The sequence below is a fragment of the Neolamprologus multifasciatus genome, chromosome 5, assembly GCF_963576455.1.
Source record: "Neolamprologus multifasciatus chromosome 5, fNeoMul1.2, whole genome shotgun sequence".
NCBI classification, from domain to species: domain Eukaryota; kingdom Metazoa; phylum Chordata; class Actinopteri; order Cichliformes; family Cichlidae; genus Neolamprologus; species Neolamprologus multifasciatus.
The window spans coordinates 13,813,954-13,828,514 of record NC_140443.1 but is presented as its reverse complement, the minus strand read 5'-3'; the positions used below and the strand labels follow the sequence as shown (position 1 = coordinate 13,828,514).

General features: G+C 37.3%; 1 protein-coding gene across 3 annotated transcripts in view; it reads left to right on the top strand.

Annotated features, from left to right (window-relative positions):
- The window catches only part of raly (RALY heterogeneous nuclear ribonucleoprotein), a 144,766-nt gene that overhangs the window by 49,737 nt on the left and 80,468 nt on the right, over positions 1-14,561 (top strand). The gene's annotated exons all lie outside the window — the stretch shown is intronic.

The window sequence follows — 14,561 nt, the reverse complement described above, 5'->3', positions numbered from 1 at the left end:
TATCTTGATGCAAGATAACTCTTTGTGTTCTTTAAATAATACCAAATGACTAATGCGGCAGATTCTAAATTCTCTTACTACAATAGCGAAAAATAATAAAGGCAAAAAAGAACCCACATTTGAATTGATGTTTTGCTTTTGAAATAAATACAAACTATCCTGACCAGCAAACTAACCTTTAAATTTTATACACGGTCATGTTTCAGCAGGACGATGCTGTTACAAATGAAACCGCTGCCATTTCACCTGGATGAGGGATTAGTATCTAAATCAGAAAGAACAGATTTGTGGTGTTGATTATTTAATATTTGTGCTGTTTCTGTTGCAATGCTATATGGAATGGCCTTCATACCCACTAAAGTTTCCTCTCATCTAATCTTACTCCCAGAAAAAAAAAAAAAGAAAAAGAATGAAGGCTGGTGATTTTGGAGAAAAAAGAGAATGTGGAACTGAGGTCAAATGGGCCCCACACCTTGTTTCTTACTTGACTGAACATTCAGCATTCTTCACCCCAGGGCTCTGTCCACCATGTCCATCTCTCTGCAGGTGTGTGTGTGTGTGTGTGTGCGTGTGCGTGTGCGTGCGTGTGAACACAAAAAACAAATACTGAAAGGAAAAAGGACAGAGAGGAGCATAAGAATAGGACAAATAAAGCAGAAGTTGAAGGACAAATTTTAGATGATGCTCGACAGAGTTTGCGATTGCCCAAATAATACTTGCACGTGTAACAGGGTTAAGATGAGGTGACGAAATACACTTGGTTGAGAGTAGTGAGGTTGAATATTTTAAGAAATTTAAAAAAAAGGGGATTGTTAAGGAAGATGCAATGCAAACTTGACTTGTACCCTGTGGCTACAGTGAACGCATATTTTCAGCATCTTTATGTGCAGCACACTGTGGCTGTGAGTCACAGGCAAAACAAGACAGTGAGCTTTAGTATGTGGACCCAACATTGCACTGTGAAGTTTTTCCACTGAGTTTATGTAGCAAAGTTAAATTACTGTGTACAGACTGCGGTAAACTATGTGTGTGTAAAGTTACTAAGCAACTGCCAGTTAGTACGAACAACAAATCCTGGAGACATTTCCCATATTCTCATGGTATCATTTAGTCAAACACTATATGATTTATATGTGTGTAAAAAGGGCTGTGCACACGTCATGTAAAAAAATAATGACTGGCCTATTTTTACTCTTGAGAAGAACATTCCTGAAGTGCATATGCACTACTTACACTCTGGTATAGCCTCTTTCATTGATTATCAATGTTGCAGCATCTGCAGACGCTACATGCACAGGGTTACTTTAAAGATTAAACTCATATCCAATCCACCACCACATCCCCAGTCCCGGTATCTACTACCTTACCACCTCGTACTGCATAATATCATTGTACTTCCTGCATTAGTAGTAGGGAATGTGGGCATTTGTTAATGTAAAACCTGTCCTGTAGGATCATCCAGTATGAAGAGTTGTCCTTAGGAGATGGGGAAATGAGTAAACACAGGAGTGGTTATGAATTTGTGTTCATATTTTCCTTCAAGGTGCCCCATAGCATTTTCTTGTTTACATTCAGTTTTACTCACCAGGAGGCATTGTATTTATTTTTTTGTTCTGTTTTTGTTGAAACCTAGCAAAATAGTTCTGCCAGTGATTTGTAAAGTTGCTTTGGCATTTTTGTGTATTGCTTACCAATATGAATTATTTGTGTGAATATATTTTATGCAAAATCTGCATCTGCAAAGTGGCAAGAAACTTGAGGAAAAAGTGAAAAAAGAATCCCACTCAGAAAGTGTTAAAATTATTTAAAGTGGCGTGTGCTTAACAAATATGTTTAAGCACATGCTAACAAACACTGGACTGAGCATCTTCACCTAGGGTGACTGCTTTTGAGACACAGATATACAAACCTTCAGCCAACAAGAGAGATCCAACGATCATAAAGGGCATTAGTTTTCAACTTTCTCATCACTCGATCCGAACCTGAAACACGGAGGCCACAAGACAGAATCTAATGACTTTAAACTGACAGATAACTGGGCTTGACAGATTTTTTTTTTCAAGAATTAATCAGTCAGACACACACGGTACAATTGTAGCCTGTGGTAATATAGATAAAAATGCAACAACACTGAGATGTCCATTTTAATGATTTTGAAATGTCTGCATGAAAAATACAAGTATTGCACAGAAATGCTAAAAGTGCCCATCAATTACACACACACACACACACACACACACACACACACACACACACACACACACAGAGTCAAGACTGTGATTTTATCCCCGGGCTGTGGTTCCCATTAACATCCTGTATCTGCTGCAGTGTTAACCGCCTGCAGTGCCAATCAACTGGAATGCCAATTTATAGCCAGTGGCAGGAGCCGCAGTTGTTGTATCTTACTATCGTAGTGTTTTTCTTCTTCCTGTTTCCTGCAGGGAGAAAGATGGAGAGAAGCATACAGACAATCAGCGGATTGTAGAGGGAAAGATAAAGAGAGGACATGGGCAGAAAGAAGTGGTGACACATTTAAAAGAAAAAATACACATTTGTGGTGGATTGTTGATTTCATTTAAAGTAAGTTTTTCTGCGCCAGTGGAGAGGAAGCACACGGTACAGTTTCCTGCAACACAGGAAAAAGTTCCTCTGGCACTGCAGGAAACTGTAACTTGGAAAAAAAAACATGCACAAAAACTAAACTAAACTAAATTTTATTTTCCTCCAATGTATTAGGTAGAAACAAAAGTTTAGAAATAGACCAACTAAGGAGTTACAGTGGTGGATTATTTTTGTGTGCAATTTCGCATGCTTTTTTTTTTCTTTTTTACACAGCACATTGGGTTCTGCATTCTGATCAGCTGTAAACCACTGTCAATCAATCTCCTCCGTGCCGTGTCTCCTGTACAGTACAGAATGCGTTCAGATTGTCAAATTTACATAAATCTTCAATCGCTAGCAGTGTGACTCTGAAGTGCTGTACTGTATGTTTGTAAGTTTTCTCCTCAACAAAACACAACAATGTCGACGAAACATTTTGCACCATCAAAGGCAACTGTAGTAGCACCCAAAAGGCAGAGGAAGATGCTTGCCATCGCACAAAATGTTGGACTTCTGGACATGCTATAGGAGGGTAGAAGTTACCGTATTTTTTGGATTATAAGGCGCATTAAGCGAAACAAAACAGTCAGATAAGTCAAACTTTACGCAACTCATTATTCTTGCTTCTTCTACTTCCGTACCATTGATTCATTAACCCTTTAAAGCGGGTCGGAGCGGGCAAGCTCCATTTTGCGTAACTATTTTTAAATCCCTATAGAACTGTAAGCTAGCGCAATAATGTTTTTTGCATATGAAACCGGAGGAGTTGTACTTACATCTCATGCCATCAGCTTGTCCTAGGTCACGGTTTTCTTCCACATGTGGCTTTGCAAAAACTGCAGGAAAAGCACTTGCAGCAACAAAAACATAATATTCCAGAAAAACGCTTTGCCGATCCAATCAGCTGTTCATAACACTTCCTACGTTAGAATAGATGTCAGCGCGAACTATCGCATGTCCGCCATTACCTGCCCGAAACCGGAAGTGACATAATTTCGCGGAAAATGTTTTTTTAACCTTCGGGGCCTTATAAGCCTATACTGGTGTTTTTAAAAATTATGTTTGACTTCATGCTTTTCTGAATAGTTTCTGGGATGCTTAGAACTCAAATTGCACTGCTGGAAATAGTTTATTTTTATGCACATTTTTTTTTTTTTTTTTTGTTGCAAATTTGCATTATATTATTTATTTCCATTTTTCCTGCAGGACATAAAAATTGGTGTATCTCAAAATTAAAACTATGAAGACACTCAAAATACATTTCTTGTTGTTGGAAACTATTTTGTACAACTTTTTTGTATTTAGAGTTTTGAGGGATAAACCTCTTAAATTTCTCTAACTAGAAATTTATTTGAAAAAATCCAAAAACGATTTTCAAGTTTTTTGTAGTTTATTGCACTTTTTTGCAATTTATGTAGTTATTATGGACTTAATGCATACATATTATTAAAATTTGGGCTATAACTGTTGTATTGATGTATAACCCCTCGAAATGCTCCCAAAAATGGCACTACAGCATGTAAAAATATAAAGATAATCTCTGGCGGACTTGGTTCTATGGTAGGTCTTAAAGGGTTAATTCTCTGGCAGCTGCTCTATTCCCATGTTCTGGACCTGAAAACAGGGTTTGATCTTTGGTTTTATTAAATAATGCTGGACTTATTTTTCTACGAAGGTTTGAACTTTGAGGGTGTTTAAACAAGAGAGAAAAGTGTGAAAATGTTCATCCCTGTCTGAGAAAAGTGTATAAAGTGTGTAGTTAGGGGTTTTACAGCCTTAAAACGTCTATAATAATTGTATAAAAATAAAGTTGGCTACTTCGCAGATTTCACCTATCGCGGGTTATTTGTAGAATGTAACTCCAGCAAAAACCAAGGGACCACTGTATTTCTACCTAGTATCCACTTCTACCTAGTGGAAACAGTAACCTACATTTTTACATTGTTATTCTCTTCCCATGTTAAGGAATACTGTGTCACAGGCTGGGTCTGTGACCTAGCATTTTGAGTTTATTTTGTATTTTTGATTTCTTATGTCAGGCAGCACGGTGGCACGGTGGTTAGCACTGTTGCTGCACAGCAAGAAGGTCCTGAGTTCAATTCCACCATCAGGCCGGGGTCTTTCTGTGTGGAGTTTGCATGTTCTCCCCGTGTTTGTGTGGGTTCCCTCCGGGTACTCCGGCTTCCTCCCACCATCCAAAGACATGCAGCTTGTGGGGATAGGCTAATTGGATAATCCAAATTGTCACTAGGTGTGAATGTGCGAGTGAATGTGAGTGTGAATGGTTGTCTGTCCCTGTGTGTTAGCCCTGCGACAGACTGGCGACCTGTCCGGGGTGTACCCCGCCTCTCGCCTTATGACAGCTGGGATAGGCTCCAGCGCCCCCCGCGACCCTGAAAAGGATAAGCGGAAGTGAATGGATGGATGGATGGATGGATGGATTTCTTATGTTATATTGGAAATATGTTGAGTTCTCATGTTGCTGTTAGAAGTTAGGATGTAGTTGATTTCATTCTAGTTTTTGTTTCTTCTATTACTCTTCTATTACTCCTCTATGTAGTCTGTCTTGTCCTCTGTGTTTTATTGTTAGTTATGCCCATGCTCTCATCTCCCTTATCTATTCTCATGTGTCTCTCCTTGTGTTTAATGTCTGTTCCATATTGTCAGGCTTGTGTTGCAGTGTCTACATCTCTCAATGTTTCCTGTTTTATTTTGAAGAGTCGGGTGTTTCCATGTTGTATGTGGCGTCATTATGTTCATTCCAGTCAGCTGTTTCCCCAAGTGTTTCCACTTCCGTTGAGCAGCTCTTGTGTGTTTTTAGTCTGTGTGTTTTCATTCAGTCTTTGTCAGGTCATCTGTTTATCTCCCTCCATGTCATGTCAGGTTAAAGTATTTCATGACTCTGTTGAGGTCATGTTCATGTAACTTTGTCAAAATTGTCATAGTCTAGATTTTTCCAGTGTAGGTTTTAGTTTAGGTTTTGCCTCCCACCATGACACAACGAGGCTGTTAATTAACAAAAAAATAAATAAATCTAATTTGGAAATTAAACAGAACTTAAGTTGCCTCATGACTCAGTGTGATTGAGTGTTTTCTATTTATTATCTGTGAAATCTCCTTTATCTTTTATGATGACACTGAGAATTTCCAGGAAAAAAACAAAAGGCCATTAAATGAGCACTGAGTTCCCATCAGCCCCCCTGTCAGCTGAGTTTGCCTGTTATTTGTTTGTTTGGTTCTAATTGGTGCAACATCCAGCCTCAGCTTTGGGCTGCGATGGTGAGAGACTGATCACAAAGAGGCTGCAGTATAAGCAATATGCCAACTACACTGTTTAATGATGAGTGCCAAGAGCGTGTGTTGTGCAGTCTCTCTCTCTCTCTTTCTCTCTCTCTATATATATATGTGTGTTTGTTTAGAGTGCAGCTATGCATGTTTGTTAAGAAAAATAATGCATATCGTGGTTCTACATAATAATGAAGCAATAAATAATAAATGTCTCAAAAGAATGGAATCTTACTCTTACATCATTTTTATATCATTCAGTTCTGCTGTTATTTGTTTCAGAAGTCACTTTTCATATCGATAGCTGTGACAGTTTTATTAACTCTAAATAAGCAAAAAGAAAAAAATTAATTTTTTTGACTGCTGTTAACTTTAGAAGTAAAAATGATCAAATTAACTTCATGAGTTTATATTCAGCAACTTGTATAGTCTGATTCCATCACTGAACTTTCATATCAGATGTCATTTTTAGAAATAAATCAGTGGTTCCTCTGAGTGAGTATGGTTTATGGTTATAATAAATATCAGAGAGAAACTCAGATGTGGTTCAGTTTTCTACAGGGGCTCTAATATTCACGGTTTTTATCACGTTTGGCTCTCTCATCAACCAACCTCCACCAGCAGTTCCCCAGCAAGCAACACACTGTATTCTAACATCACCAAGGTTAGCTAATGAAATAGATTGAGTACTTTAGAGAATAAGGAATTATATATATTTTTTGGTTATTTTAAGACAAAATCAGAGCTATCACTGCAGTCAGACATGAACATGTGCCTTGTACCATACCAATAAAAAAGATGAATGTCTGATTTAGACAAGTGCTTCTCAACCTATTCCTTGCATGTCCTACTTCATAAGCAGAGAAAGGTTCACAGGCCACACTCTAAAATTTCTATTAACAATAAAAATAAATAAATACATAAATAAATAAATAAATAAAAGGAATCTTATACTCAGCTTAGCTTCACCACACGTTTTCATCTTGGTTACTCTTCTGTGATTTTTCCCAACATGCCAAAGAAGAGTTAGGTTAGTCATTATGAAAGTTGTTTTACTTTTTTGGGGTTCAATTTGGTGTTGATGTAATGTGCATGTAATGGACACAAGGTGGTGATTGTGTCTATGGATTTAGGTTTTCTTTTGAGCACTAAAGAAGCTAGCTTAAATGGCATTGGTCAACTGTTTCTATCAAAAATAAGTTTATTATTTATTTATTTATTTATCATTTATCATGATTTTGGGGACTTATTTCAACTTTGTATTGAGGCTGAGAGAAACCAGGTCAGTTCTTCCACTCCAAAAAGACACATTGGACCAGATTACAGCATGCTGTCTTTATCCTTTCATGTATGCTCACAGTCTCCAGCATCCTTCTGCATTCTGTCTGGATGTCCTCACATTTCTGCACTTTTCCTGGGTGAAACATTGTATTATTGTTTTTTAGCTGAATACCAAATATCTGTGTATGATTTGCAGCAAAATAGTATAAGTAGTCATTTTTGTTATTAATATTACACTGGAAAAATGTTTTCCATCATTGTTATTATTATAAATATGACTGCTAAACATTTTTTTTTTTTTAATGGCTTTTTATGTTTGATATTTTGTTGGGTACTTTAATCATGAAGACATCAAAAATATACAAACTAGAGATATAGAATATCTTTAATTTTAACATATTTTGATGAGAAATATCTTAAATCAAGGTGATTTTAAAAAATGTCTAAGAATTATATTAATATAAAAATAACAAAGCATGTCTTCTATTTATGGGGCCCATCTTTTGGGGGATTTATATTTCTCCTATAAGTATCATAACCCCAAATCAGGATAGATCCTGATCTGAGCATTACCTCACAGGATGTAACATAAGCTTATTCTCAAGAATCCCAAATACATCCTAAATCCTGCCTATACCTCGGGCCTCAGTATTCCAGATGAAAAACAAGCTAAAATTAGAAAATAATTGAGATGTGTGCCGCGCATGGGCTGATGTCAGGTCAGAAGCAGCTGATGAGCCCAGCATTGCAAGTCCATCTCAGTTTGTTTTGATTGGAGTGGACTGCAAATGACTTGGTTAGGAGAGACAGAAAGGAATCAGCTGCCAATGACAATTGACTTAGACCGGCACTGATCCATGTTTCAAGACAGAAAGCACTCAGCCTTCAGTATGAGTGTGTTTGTGAGGGATTCGGTTGAAATCAAGTAGCAATGGAGCATTTGTTTTTAAGAATGAGTGTGTTTTGGTGAGTCTAGGTGAGTAGGCTATGTTAAATCCAAAGTATCCCTGTGTGGTAATCACGCATGTATGCATGGGTGTATGTTGATCATGTGTAAATGTAGTGTGATTGAGCAGGAATTATAATCAGAGCTTTCAAAGTTTCTCATTAGAATTTAAGGTTGCTGTAAAATATGTCCTTATACTAATGCATCAGAATATGTCCACTGACAGTGACAACACACTATATGTGAGGGAATGCAAAAAATAACATGACTCTTCCCAGAATTTTACTGTTTTTGAGTGATGCGGTATGAATAACGACAAAGTCTGCATTTGTGCTAATGAAGCAAATCAAACACAAAACTCCTACTTTTCAGTTAATTTGTTTGATGGGAAGATTGTGATGCATCTGTAGCCTGCAAAACCCACACTCAGCTGTAGTGTCTTCTGTCAGTGCTTAGAAGAAACGCTTAAAAAAAATGCACTCTGTCATGGAAATATGTTAAAACAGGTCACTACAGCATAAATTCCATCCCAATTGATGCAAGGTTTTTAGTACATGTTATTTTACCAGACAAATCCAGAGTGGAAGGATTTTAACAGCTCAGTCTTTAATCTCCTCTAGGGGGCTGAATTAAGTGTTGATCCCATAATCCACAACTGCAAAGGTGAAGGTGGTGAAAAACAAGTAAAACACAAGAAAGAAATCAGTTTAGACAAGTCATATGTACATAAATTATAAGGTATTTATGACTGTACTTTTATTAATCAAGGACACAGACCTCGGCATACTCAGGTGTATTTCTGTGGCCATGTAAAATATTTCCGCTCACTTTGATGAAAGCACAGTAGTTAACACACTGACATGACCCTCAACGGCCATCACTATGGTAAAGCCACAAGACACACTCTTGACTTAAAACTAAAGCATTTTCAGAGCAATTTAATAATGTCTTTAATAATGTCTGATCATAATCAATTCACTACTGCTTACATTTTTTACTAATATTTATTATACGACTACCACAAAGCTACACGTGAAATAACAGGTTAATATGTTCTACTCCTGTGCTCCCTTCAACAATGTCTAGTGAAAAGAAATTGAATTACAAAAAAAGAACCAGGGTTATTTTATTCAGCTATGAAGGTAACACGGACTGAGAGATAAGGGGTTCAATAAAAAGCTTACAGTTGACCAAAGGAGGCAAACTGGTTGCTAAGCTGCTAATCCAAGTTGATAAATGTAAAAAAAATTCATCTTAATTTGGCTCTAAAAGGAGTACACTGCAATTCTTAAACATTATGGTTAGACTGATTTTCATGTTAAACACTCTTCAGCTTGTGAGAATGGTGGTGGCTTAGAATTTATATGGGAGACCCTGCATTATGCACCGGAGGTGTGGCACTTTGATGATATGGTTGTTTACCAAGCAGGAAGAGCAATGGATGTATTTATGTATTGGTCTGATGATTTAATTTTATCAATAGACAGACTGAAAAATGATGATGTTGTTGTGTCTCGTTTCCTGGTGCCTCAGTTGTGAAGAATTATTATGCTTTTAGTCCTTCATTCTTCTGATGGACAAAGAAGAGCAACTTTAAATCAGGAGTGATTTCAAATGGTTTGTTGGCCTGCTGTGAAAAAGGGCCCTTTTTTTCATTATACGACCTAAGAGTAAGGTCTACTTTTTGAACTTGAGGTACAAGTACAACTTGATATGAAATCAATAAAAACTGCACAACTGAACTCATGCTTTTATTTACTTGACTATATTGTACAGCAGTTTGTATATTATGATTTCTCAACAGAAATTTGTTGTACTCCACTCCAATTCTTTTACAATAAAACATTTTTGAAACAAAGCAAAGTGAAGAGCTGGAGGGGTGAGACAGGGAAGCCTTGATGGAGAGAAAAGGACTGAAGGTGGAGAAAGAGAGAGAGAGAGAGAGACAAAGAGAGGTAAGGCTGTAATGAAAGAGGTATTGATTTTCTATAGAGGCTCTTTAATCAGAAGCTGTACTGACACATCCTGCTGGAGGATATATACATGTGTGTGTATTTGCATGTTTGTGTGCAGGGCCAAGTATATTCAAATACACTTCATTTCATTGTAGACACTTTCAGTTTGTGTCTGGGTTTCATGTTGGTTGTGTGTTCCAGTGTGCATGTTTGTGGGGTTTTTTATATATGCCGTGTGAGTGTGTGAGTGTGTGTGTGTGTGTGTGTGTGTGTGTGTGTGTGGGCAGGCAGTAGATAGATAGATGAGGCTGCCCGGTAGATGGATGAGTGGAACAACCACTCGTTCATCATCTGGAGAACAAGGAATTCAGGAAATGCTGTGAGAGAGAGAGGGGAGGTGATACAAGGGAGGGAGGAAGAGGAAGGATAATGATGAGGATGGAGGAGAAAGGGAAGGTGCAGAAGGAAGAAGAGTTGCGACAGTGTGAAAGAAAAGAATGAAAAGAAGAGAATACGGGAGTAGGAAAGGAAAAATGGAGGAAGAGAGAATGAAATGCAATTAAAAAGTCATGAAAAGGGGAGACAGGAAAAATCGGTGGGTAAAAAGAGCAGAGGTTTAACGAGTAGAAAATCAAATGGAGAGGGGAGAGGGAGAGAAGAAGAAGGAGAGGGTTCTATGAAACATGAACTCTAGGGGATGTTAGAAGAGAAAAAGGAGGGATAATAAGGAAGGAAAGGAAGAAAGAAGGGAAAGTCAGGGAGGGAACAGAAGACATGACAGGAAATGAAAAAGAAAAAAAGGTGAATCACAACATTATGAAGAATTATGAAGTTGGTAGATTAGTTAAAGATGACAAAAAATAGGATTTTTTTTGCTGACTTTTTGTCATTTACATTTTAACTAGTATAGCTATTGGTATTGATTCACTTCTTCAGGGTATCAGAAAAATCAATTAGCAGAACCTTGATTATTGATGTGTGGGTCTGTATTGGTTTAGAAAATTATGTGCTGCATTGTGATAAAAAATGTAAAAGGCTCTCTAGAAAGACCTAAAATAGGCAGTAATTCATTCAGTATTTATTGTTGATTTGAATGTGTGATATATGCTGATTCTCAAGCTTGTGCTTGAGCTACAAATTAACTGGAATTTTGTGTACACTTGTGCGTTTTTAAAAATATCATCATGAATGTTGGAACTGAAAAAAGTGAAATGAGCAGATAAATGCAGCCCGAATAGGAAAGTTGGACTACAGCCATTCCACCTCTAGTCAGCTCAAAATGGAGGCGGATACATTCATTCTTGAGGATCTATAAATTTTTTATTTAATGAAATGTAGGTTGCCCTGTTATTAATTACCTACCTGAGCTCATAGTGAACAGATGTTGAGTCTGCAGTGATTGCAGAGCAGAAAACAATGCAGTATTGATCCGTTCATTGGCTTCCCTGGTTCCAGGAACAACAGTTCATTAATGCAGTCTAAGAGGGACTATCTGTCTCTATTACTGCCTTGTTGGCCTGCATGGCAATGATTTATAGGCAACCTGTTGACGCAGTGGAGACAGCTAATGTTGCCCTGAGTGGGAATTGAGGACTTATCTGTGGTGAAGCCAGTGGTGAACGGTAGGCTGTCGAACATGTAAGTATCACCATTAGAAGCTGTAATATCGTCAGAATCCTTGTCTCAGCCACTTACCAAACACATGCAGCTTCTATAACTTTATTCTTTTATTTCATTCATTTCTTACTTGCCTTTCTTATTTACTGTTTTGCAGAATTAAAAAAAAAAATGGGACAGTAAATAATAGATCTTCTTGCAAAGGGTGCTGGACATCAAATAATTGCCATTGTGCCAAAGGTCACACAGTGGTAAGTAGAGTTTGCAGGTAGTTAGTGTAAACTTGATGAAGCTAGTGTTGTTGTAACTTTATTTGTTGCAACAGTTAATTGTGCCTCAGCAATAGGTCTCTCTACACTGCAGTGATACTGTATGTCTGAAGGAACTTACCTTTTTTCTTGTTCTGTTTTCCTTGGTTGTTGTATTGTTTTGCTCGAGGCCTGACTGGACTTGGACTGTCCATTTCTTCTCTAAAATTGTGGGGAGTTTATTTTATATTAATTTAAGTGTTTAATACATCTCAAATTGTTCTATACAAAGACAACATGCTCCAGTGGCCAGTATTTAGTGGTATATTAAATGGCTTACTCAGTGAGACCTCAGCACTGGGATTTATAGCAGTTTTCTGGTGTTTTACTTCTTCAAATGAACCACATTTTTTGCCAGAAAATCTTTCTAAATTTTTATGTCAAATTTCAAATAACATCAGATAAATAGCAAATAACAATGCCGTGCTCTTGCAAGTAATGGTGTTTATTTCTAGGACGTTCAATTTGGTTGGACACTGTAAAATGAGAACTATCTATACTTTGGAAACTATTGAAATATGGTGCCCAAAACCCTGAAGCTGCTTTTAAAATATTAAACATACATCATCACAGTCTGATGTTCAAAGCACTCCAGAAATTATTTTATGATGAAAGGCTGTAATGTGCTTATTGTGGTCCCTGTTGCCTGAAGAAAACAAACCACCAAACAACAAAATGAGGCCAGAAATGAAAGGTACCCTGCCACCGAGTTTAGAGTGGTGTTAGAGTAGTGTTTTCCCTTACTATGAAAGTCGCAAAAACCAAACAAGGCAGAGTAAGACTGGAGGAAAGGCAACAAGAGTTTTCTGGTAATTGTTAAATTATCCATTTTGTTTATTTTCCTTTAAGAAATTAAAGGATCACACTCATTTTCCAAAATACATCTATTATTCATTGCAGCTCTCTCGCTCCACAAAACTCGCTGGCGAGTCCTGAATCAAAAGTTGATATACAAACAAGTCGTGCATCATCAGACTGTATTACTGTATTACTGATGGCAATTCTCACAATAAGAACTACAGTCTATACCACGTGTTCTCAAGCCTTTCATTTAGTGCTGAATCACAACAGTTGGATACAGTTAATGTATTTTGTAAAAGTTCTTCAGTCATTTTGGTCAAATCAATCTGCAATTAGAATAGTATAATTATTCAGACAGGGATGACTACATGACAAGTGTTTTTATTGTAACACCTTATGTGGTTTTAAAATCTAATAAAAGCTGAAATGAAAGTAAATATTTTTTTAAAATGAAATCTAAACAGAAATGAAACAACTTAGAAATCACCCAAAGACTCTAAATAAAAACAAAAACTGATGCTAATTACAAATGTCATGATCTTTTTTTTTTCTTTTTTCATTTTGATATTTAGTTTATACCTTTCTGATTTAGTGTTCAGGCTTTTGCACTTTGTGGTGTAAATAATTGATTTCTTGTGTTTTTGTTTATTCTTCACTCACCTATACCTTCTTATCTCTTAATGTCAAACTGTCATCTCTGTGTTCGGTATTTCATTTAGTTATTTCCAGTTGTACTTGCATAGTCCTCCGTCTTCTGTGCCTTGTTGTTAGTTTTATTTCCTTTGTGTCATTTGTATTGATTAGATTAAGCTGTTCCTCATTTCCCACTTGTATCCTCGTTAACCCTGATTACCCTCAGTGTCTCCGTATGTATATATAGCCCTGCTCTTGTGTTTATTTGTTGTGTGTGCTTGTTGTGTTAGCCTGCACTGGTTGTTACTGCTTCATTGTCTCATGCCTGTTTGAGTTTTTTTGTACTATCTGCAGCCAACCTTAATAAAGGCTAGTTTTTGTGTTCTTTTAGCTTTTGTTTTGAGTCTCTTGTTTGGGTCAAATTCCTGCAAACCATGACAGCTATACTAACCCAGCTTGTAGTTCTGATGAGCACCTCCCTTAAACTAATTTTTGAGCCACTTTTTTAGTTATTAACACATTCATACTGAAGATTAAGGTAATTAAATTATAATTTGTATGACATATTTATTATATTAAACTAGCTGGGTGGCCAATTAACAAACCTAAAGTAGCCATGTCTGTGAAGGTTCTCAGTCATCCAGGTCATCGTAGTCAAAGGAGCTTGCAAAGAAAAGCGTCTGGACTTCTTTAAGTTACTTGAAGACGTTTCACCTCTCATCTGAGAAGCTTCTTCAGTTCTAAGGTCAAATGGTGGAGAGTCCCAGATATAAACCTAGTGGGAGTATCCCCCCACAGAGGGACAAAAGGACCCCCTGATGATCCTCTAATCGACTGAGCCAAGGTGTGGGTCCCAATCAGCCAGAGTTTTGGGTGAGTTCATTGTGGGGCCAGGTTTCACAAAGTAACTTAACCCTTTAAAACCGGTCAGAGCGGGCACGCTCCGTTTTGCGCAACTACATTTAAATCCCGGTAGCTCTGCAACCACGTAAGCTAGCGCAATAATTTTTTTTGCATAGAAACCGGAGGAGTTGTACTTACATCTTATGCCATCAGCTTGTCCTAAATCACGGTTTCCTTCCACATATAGCTTTCCAAAAACTGCATAAAAAGCGCTTGCAGCAACAAAAACAT